This window comes from Panicum virgatum, chromosome 5K (assembly GCF_016808335.1).
Source record: "Panicum virgatum strain AP13 chromosome 5K, P.virgatum_v5, whole genome shotgun sequence".
Lineage (NCBI taxonomy): Eukaryota > Viridiplantae > Streptophyta > Magnoliopsida > Poales > Poaceae > Panicum > Panicum virgatum.
In genome coordinates, this window is record NC_053140.1 from 37,229,472 (window position 1) to 37,237,584 (window position 8,113).

The following is an 8,113-nucleotide window of genomic DNA, read 5'->3' on the forward strand; positions in this document are numbered from 1 at the left end:
TTATGCATGTTCATGAAGTTCTACTCAGCAAATGACCTTGATTTTTGGATATGTTATCACTAATGGAATTTTAAGATCATAGTAAAAAGATGACACCCAACCAAAACAGTTATCATATTGGAACAATCAAGATTCTCTAATCTGTTGCTAGCTTTCTTGATTTAATACTGGAAAATATGCACATGAACTTGGTCTGGAATTTTTTACTGCATACATGTATAACTGAAATCTTGTTACTCCATAAATTTCAGTTTTATTAGAGTTCATTTGCTATATACCATGATTTATGCTTGTTTAATCAACTTAATTCTTCATATATAGTTCATTCTGAAGTCTCTTTTTAGCTCTGTGTTCCTGTCTAAAAATTTTGAGCTACAGTTAGTGAGTTTTGCTTTGGTGAATAATCATGCTTAGCATCTTAGGGCTAGATTTACTATTTTTGTTCTGAGTAATCCACACCATAACTGATCTTGAGTTTTGGACATGATCTTGTTTAGAGTATGTTCTATCTATAATAAAAATTTCATATGCAGTACTGATTAAATGCACCTTGAGGAATTTATGCTAATTCATGTTAAGTTAAATGCATAACTAATTTATCTAGTGGTTATAAAGCTCGATAATTTTTCTGGTGTATGTTTAGCTCATGAATAGGCTCTGGTAAAAATTTGAGAACCTTATCCCTAGTAAAACTTTCTGTAGATTTAATCTTTGTAAATGGCTTGCTGTTTTTGTTCTTTTTGTCACCCCTGTTGTATAAGTGTATAAAATCTGGAAAAATTTCAGTGCTGAGTATATGCTATGAAGTTGCTCTCGTAAAATTTGTAGCACCAGAACCCATGTTAACCGTTCTGTACAAAAAGATGAAGTAACTAGGGTGATCTACTTACATGAATAGTTATGGTTTGTGCTTTATGGTTAATTGCTGAAATTTATACCATGAATGCTTAAGTTTGGATCTGTGTTACTTGAGTTTTTCACCACTAGCTCATTAGTAGTTTTGTTGTTATGAAATAATGAAAGCATGCTATGTGTTGAATTTGAAAACGAAAACGAAAACCCCCACTCATTCATGAAGAAACATAATTGTGGTTACTACTCTATAAACGACTGCCCATGAAATGAAATGTGAAATCATCACTAAATTAAATTTGTTGAACTACAACTTTATCGTGAAGGAAAGAAATCGTTATCCATGAATAACTCATAATCTGGCATTGCATATAGAAGCGGTCAATCTCGCGGACGGTGACTACGAATTGGTGCCCGCGGACTCTCGTGTGGATCAGGAGGTCAATTTGAATTGTGCTAACTTGTCTCAAGAACTGGGCCAAGCCCCAGAGGCTTTTCTGCCTGACAGTGCCCAAGAAGGCAAGCCCCGGAGCATAACCCACTATTTTTTCCGAATTATCATTCCACTATCTATTTATTGATGTATTGTAATATTTTGTTTTCTGCATTTAAGTTTTCTAGGCGTTGATCGAAAACCCTAGATGCATGATCCCTAGGAACCTATGTTTGTTACCGGATCTTTTATCGACTAGTTGCCCTGCTAAATAGGTACGGTAGAAGTCGAGTGGTTTCCTGCCTCTCGCGAGCAAATAGGATTTGTACTGACTTTAATTCCTGTTGAAATGTAAGGACAACGGGCGGGGTTGTGTAGTTGTGATACCCCGCTGGTGTAGTCAAAAAATGGCTAAGGTCGCGGTGTGTGGCTCATTTCATTAAGCGTTTGAAAGTACTAGCCACATACCGAGAAATATGGTAATCGGTAAGCTTAACTACCTGATTGGACCGGCGAGTGGAACGATCTCGCACCCTCCTGGTAGAAGTAGGGTTTATATTTTTGTCGCGACGTACGGGTGCAGAGTGGTCGGACTCTGTAGTCGGGGAGGGTGTTCCGGATCCACGGACTCGAAAGAAAGGGGAAAAGTAGCGTGGGCGGGAGCGAAGTCGATCCCCATGCGTGTGGTCTAGGTTCCCCTGGCCAGGTTGAAATCCGATTCAGAATCGTCCGCCTCTCATGGCATGAGATTGCTTAATGCTTTCGGTCACACAGAGTAACAAGTGTAACATGATGATGATAATACTGCTGGTTGATTAAATGATTGCTCTACCATGTTTGTGTAGAGTTAGTTGCAAACTTAGAATGGTTAATCCAACTAGAATATGGCGAAGTACAACCTGAAAGTAAGGATCAACATTTAGCGGCAATTTTGGCAAAACAAACCCACCAACCAAAAAGCCTTGCATGTCTAGTTATCGGACTATGTTATATCCGGAGACGGGTCAGTCTTGCTGAGTATTAGTATACTCAGCCTTGCTTGTGGCACTGTTTTTCAGGTACTAACTTTGAAGATCTATTCGCGAGTCTTACTTGGCCGTGTACCTTGCCTCCCGGTTGGTCTGTTCAGTGGGATAGTCCTTCAGCCGGTGCTGACCACCCTCCCGCTGAGTGACGCTTTCGTACGGGCTTTATCGATGCGTCACGTTATTTCGCTAGTTATCTTTTACTGCTTCCGCTGAACAATGAAACTTGAATAATTTGAGTAGATGTAACTCTGTAGTACTTTACTATTCTGAATATGGTTTGTAATAAATTTCCTTTCCGCTGCAATCACTCTGAGATGTATGAATTGTTCTGTGTTGTAATCTTTGGGCTCACCTTCGTGTGAGTGTTGTCTGCTGATCCTGGAATAGCGTGGCTTTAATCGAGGCTTCACTCGAGGAACTACCGGTGAGTGCCAATTTGGGTCAGAGTTGCTTAGCAACAAAGATCAGTGCACCCGGGCCCAGTAGTTTTGGGTGGTTCCGCCACACTCGCCGCCTCCTCCTCTTCCCCGTGCGCACCTCCCCTTTTCCGCTCGGGCCCTGTCTCGCCGCGCCGCCTCGCGCCGCCGTCCGCCGGCGCCGCAGCGTCTGCGCCGCGCGTGCGCGCCAAGCGCGTGGGCGCGCCCAGGCGCGGGGTCAAGGCAGGCCTTGGCCTTGACCCGGCCTGGTGGTGCCGCCCGGCCCCCTGGGCCCACCTGTCGGTGGCCGGGCTGGCTGGCTGTGGGTGCACCTAGCGATTTAGCTAGGGTTTTCTTAGGCTTTATATGGCTGCAATCTTGCAAAATGTGTAGAAATTCATGTATAGCTCCAAAAATTATGAAAGATCATAAGGGGTTTCTTCGGAAAGATCATAAGGGGTTTCTCTCATACAATCAAATGTTAAATTGTTAATTACTAGATCATGTTTTACTCTCTTACCTTTCTCTCCGTTCCATGATGGATAAAATTCACGTTATACATTTTGGTAGGTTTTCCCAATCATTTGGTACGTGTCACAACTTATATGCCTAACTTCTTATTCACTCGACTCACTTAGTCGCTTAACAAGTTAACATAGACACCCTTAATATCACAAGCCATAAAGAAAGAGTGGTACTCAAATCAAAATCAACATAAATAATTATATTGATATCCAAGTCATATCATACACTCTAGAAAGGGAACGTATTAGGTGCAAACCAACATTTCCGTGCAAACTATAGAAACTACAATCTGGGCCATCGGATCAACATCCAAGGAGATGGGAGACTGAGTAATTTTACAATCTGGATCCGCCTTTGTATTGGATAATCACACTTTTGCAAATCCCCCCTCCCACCACCCTGCCCCTCTCTCCTTGAATGTTGATCTGATGGCCAGATTATAGTTTTCATAGTTTGCACAGAGAGATTGGTTTGCACCTAATATGTTCTTATATTTTGGTTTGATATACAGAATTCGGATTCGAACTTCAGCCTAATTTTCTTTTAGAAGGGAAAACTTCAGCATCAGTCTCAGATCAACAGTCGTTCGAGAACGTGCGCTCCCATAAACATTCCCAAATCAACAGCCGGGATTGCCCCAGCTGGCGTCCGGTACCGTAAAGAATCACATCCATCCGTTGAGTTCAAGTGGGTTCTTGGCCAGCCCATGCATCTGCACGACGATTGGGAATTTTTTTATTTTTAACCTTTTTTAATAATATTTTAATTTCAACCCGTATTTGTTTTTATTTGCAGAGAGTAGCCCGTTTGGTCGCGCCACTTGCCCCGGCGCGACAGATAGCCTCTGTCGCGCCAGTGCATGTGGCGCGACAGGGTGGGCCACGTCATCGCCGACGCGGCGCAGCGCTGGCTCGGGCCGCCAGCGTGGCCACCCTGTCGCGCCACATGCACTGGCGCGACAAGCCTGTCGCGCCATGCGGGCTGGCGCGACAAGGCCAATGTCCTGGGCCTGCGTTGGCCCCTTCTCCCCCACCATCCATTTCTTTACCTCCTCCTCCCCGACCAGAGCTGCAGCCAGGGCGACGCCGCCGGCCGCCGCCCCCCAAGATCCCCCCCCCAATTCGGATTTTTTAGGGGAAAAAGTGGGGGGAATCGTTCCCCATCCTTGTCCGAAGGTATTGCCCCTAATATCTCATCGTTTAACCGTGTGCATTAGTAGTTATTGGTGGTTTTTTTATTAGGGTTAGGTTCTTGATATGAGAAATAGTGGTGTTGTTGATAGTTTTCTCATGATTAGGGCTTTAGATGATACGTAGATGGTACTCTGCTCTCGATTTGGACGTGAGGTAGTACGTGCATGCATCGATTAATATGATTTCTATGATTGAGTAGTGTGGATGTTAATATGAGTCACATGTAATTTTATTCCATAATTTTACGAAGAGTTAAATACGCCAGCGGCCCTCGAACTTGTCCTAATGTGCCACTTAAGTCCACGAACTTGCAAAATCGAAATCTAGCACCCTGAACTTGTTAAGTTGTGCCACTTAGGTCCACAACCCTTAATATGACGCCATGTGGCATGAATATATGCACAAAACCCCTCTAAAATTACTATCTTCTACCTTCAGCCCCCTCCCTCCCGTTCTCTCTCTTTCTCTCTCCCCATGCCTCCCCTGCTTCGCCTCGGAGCTCGCCGCCGCCGCCCTGCCTCCTCGCCTTCCACTGGAGCTCGCGGACGCCGCTGCCCCCCGAAGCTCGTGGACGTCGCTGCCCCCTGGAGCTCGCGGACTTCGTGCTCACCGCCGCCCCTGGAGTTCGCGGCCGCCCCCCTGGCTCGCCGGTCGAACTCGCGAGCCATGTGCGACGGCGACGGAGCTTGCAGGCCTCGCCCGCGCGGCCACGGAGGAGGTCGTCAAACTCCCCCACTATCTCGCCACTACCTCCGCGCCAACACAGCCCCTCCTCGGCACGCACGACGGCGGCGGCGTTGCTCGCGGCTCCCGCGCAGGCGGCGGCGGCGGAGCTCACAACCCCCACACGCGCCGCGGCAGCATGGCACACAGCTCCCGCGCAGGTGGCGGCGTCGGAGCTCGAAGCCCCCACACGCGTCGCGGAGGCGTGGCTCGCGGCTCCCGCACAGGCGGCGTGTCAGAGCTCGCGGTCCCCACACGCGCCGCGGCGGCGTGGCTCGCGGCTCCCGCGCAGGCGGCGGCGTTGGAGCTCGTGGCCCCCACACGCGCCGCGGCAGCGTGGCTCGCGGCTCCCACGCAGGCGGCGGCGGTGGAGCTCGCGGCCCCCACACGCGCCGCGGCGGCGTGGCTCGCGGCTCTCGCCTCCGGGGAGGGCCGAGCTCGAGGATGGGGCGGGGCAGGGGAGGCAGGAGGGGGGTCGTGCCCCTGCTCGCCGCGAGCTAGGGAGGAACGGCGTCGGCGGTGGGCGTCGGCCCACAATCCTCATCCTCGTCGCTGTTGTTGCTGGGCCCGCCATGGACACCGCCGCCATGGGAGAGCGGAGGCCTCCGCCAGCACCGCCGCCATGGGAGGGGGTGGAGGAGGGAGGACCAGGGGGCGACGGATCCACTCGAGTCTCCTACCCCAGCACCACAGTCCTCCCCCGCCGCGGAGCTTGGCCGCCGGCGCCACGGAGCCGCCATGGCCACTGCTGCCATGTTCACGCGGAGGAAGGGGCCTGACCGGAGGAGCCGACGTGGCCGGAGGAGGAGGAGCCCTCGCGCGCTCGCCCTCTCCCCGTGCACTGCAGCTCCTGGCCGGCGGAGAGAAGGAGGAGGGGCGCGCCGGGACGGAGGAGGACAACCCCGCGCGAGAGGAGAGGCGCGCCGGCGGAGGGAGGAGCGGCGCGCAAGTCGGCGGCTCGCCGGAGGTGGGCGTGCGGCATGGAGGCCGGTGGCTCGCGGCCGCGGGAGGCGCACTCGCGGCGTGGAGGCCGGCGGCTCGCAGAGGCAGGCGCGCGCTGTGTGCGGTAGCCCTGCCTTCTATCCCTCAAGGATGTGAAGGTAGAAGACGATAAAACTCAAGGGCCTTTTTGCATATATTCATGCCCCTTGAAGGGGTATGGACCTAAGTGCCACAACTTAACAAGTTCAGGGAGCCAGTTTTCAATTTTGCGAGTTCGTGGACCTATGTGGCACCTAGGGACAAGTTCGAGGGCCGCTGGTGTATTTAACTCTTTTACGAATGTACATATTATATTTTGAACGCTGGTATATTGTGCTTAATTAGTATATACTTTGTTTCCATAAGTATTTTGTTTTTGTTTCCATAAGTATTTTGTTTATTTCACATGGCAATGGAATTTATGTATCTACAGTACACATGGCAATGAGCGATGCCCGGTACAAGCTGCTTGGTGGTGGACAGTACCCATCCGAGTGTGATGAGGATGCCCCAGTCCCTCCTGCCCTTCCAGTTCCATTCTGTCGTTGTGAGCCAGGCAACCAGCTGGCAGTAGTGAAGCAATCGAGGCATCCCAAGACGGCCGGTAGAGCATTCTACATATGCAAGTGGAATGATTCATTGAATCCTTGCCACTGCTTTTTCTTTCAGTGGATCGATGGTCCGGATAAGTTCGATCCTAGAATTTGGTTGTTCCCTTATTATCGGTTAGAGTCATGGGCGTACAATGAGTTTAGACGATGGGTCCCTCCCCCACCAAATCCACCACCTATGACAGAGGAAGAGAAACAAGAAGCTGCTATATATCGTGTGAACAATCCTCCCAAATGTCATTGTGGTGTTCGTGCCAAACTTCAAAGGCCTAATATTGGTGTCCCTCCAAAGTTCACTCCCCTTTTTAGATGCTCGCTAAAGACTAGAGTAAGTGTCATGTAATGTAGCATTGATTCTTTAATTTTGCTATAATTATGTGGCTAATGTTATGTGTCATACAGGATGGATGGCCGGCATGTAACTTCAATGAGTATATTTATGGTTCTAGATCTCATTGGCCGACAGAAGAGGAAGTGCGAGAATTTGAGAGTGGGAAGAAGCCATGGCCATGTACAACTACTCCTAGTCTTTGATGCAAGTGTGGTATTCTGCCCACAAAAGGCGTAGTTACTTCTGAGCTTGGCTACAGATATTACTGTGGCAATAGCTACGGAGAGTATTGGGTTCGTATATTGACCACAAAGTTGAAACTCCTTATGATTCTGTCATTGTGGTAGTACTTGGTATATTAACATTTCTGAATGTTTGGCTCTCAATAATTTTTCAGGAGGGAAGGACATGTGATTGGGAGTGGTTCGAAGGCCGGTATGAGCTAATGTTGCAATTGGGCAGAACAAAAGAGCCTTGGAAATCTAGAGACACTTTAAATAGAAAACTGAAGATAAGGAAGGATTACCAAGTTACTTTGCCCCTTGAGTCATTTCTGTCAGGGTCTGTACTCCAAGACCACGACATGAGTATGGAAAGAAGGCAGCAGAAAATGCAACTCTTAAGGATTGCATTGTTTATTAGAGGAGGAACCGAAGCAAGTACCCACGGCCCCTCACAGATATGGAGCTTTTGGCAAATTATGAGAAGAAGGAGGAGGAGGAGGAGGAGATGGAGAGGCAAAGGTTAAGGGAGGAAAGAGTAAAGAAAGGTTTTACTATTGATCCGGAAGCTAAATACCCAAAGGGTTCATGGGAAGAATATTTTCAGAAATTAGAGGCTAACAAGAGGATGGAAGAAATGGTAAAGATGGAGGATTTAGCTCAGGAGGCTCAGATGGAGGCAATGCAGGCCCTAGTTGCCGATCTGCCACACAAAGTGCCCAACGTTGAGAAGGATGTGCCATCCGCGAGCATGGAGGTTTTGGGTGTTAGAGCTACTCAAATGGAGGCAATGAAGGCA

The 8,113-nt window shown here is 49.0% G+C and overlaps 1 long non-coding RNA gene across 1 annotated transcript; it reads left to right on the forward strand.

The window, feature by feature from the left end:
* The first annotated feature begins 7,327 nt into the window (after positions 1-7,327).
* On the forward strand, positions 7,328-7,557 carry LOC120710651. Its single transcript, XR_005689971.1, has 2 exons — positions 7,328-7,386; positions 7,491-7,557. It is a non-coding gene; the product is annotated as an uncharacterized LOC120710651 (long non-coding RNA).
* Positions 7,558-8,113: the final 556 nt, after the last annotated feature.